The sequence below is a fragment of the Bison bison genome, unplaced genomic scaffold, assembly GCF_000754665.1.
Source record: "Bison bison bison isolate TAMUID 2011002044 unplaced genomic scaffold, Bison_UMD1.0 scf7180017850846, whole genome shotgun sequence".
In the NCBI taxonomy this organism is placed as follows: Eukaryota; Metazoa; Chordata; class Mammalia; order Artiodactyla; family Bovidae; genus Bison; species Bison bison.
Genome location: NW_011481419.1, coordinates 6,071 through 6,504, shown reverse-complemented (window position 1 = coordinate 6,504; position 434 = coordinate 6,071). Strand labels below are relative to the sequence as shown.

Here is a 434-nt window from a genome sequence, read left to right as displayed (position 1 = left end):
GTTCTTAAATCCAGTGGTTCTGGTGTCATCCTTGACACATTCCTCCAGCCCTCCCAAAGATTCCTTGTATCAAATCCGTTTGTGATCAGAATGCTTAGTGGTTTTCAGTCTTATAGTGAACTCTGAGAACACCTAGGCAGAGCAGATGGAAGGGGCCATGGAGATGATGTACTTGAGTGGGGTCTTAATGTATGGAGGGGAAGGGTCCTGTAAGCTCTGTGACCTGGCAGGTGGGGAAAGAGCCGTTTGTGGGAACAGGGAAATGCAGTACTGTCAGATGTGAGATGAGAGCCCATTGTTCAGTCGCTCCGTCGTGTCCGACTCTTCGACCCCATGGACTGCAGCACACCAGGCTTCCCTGTCCATCACCAACTCCTGGAGCTTACTCAAAGTCATGTCCATTGTGTCGGTGATGCCATCCAACCTTCTCATCC

At 50.5% G+C, this 434-nt stretch overlaps 1 protein-coding gene across 1 annotated transcript in view; it reads left to right on the top strand.

Annotated features, from left to right (window-relative positions):
* The window catches only part of LOC104995487 (BCL-6 corepressor-like), a 5,170-nt gene that overhangs the window by 3,897 nt on the left and 839 nt on the right, over positions 1–434 (top strand). The window lies entirely within an intron of this gene.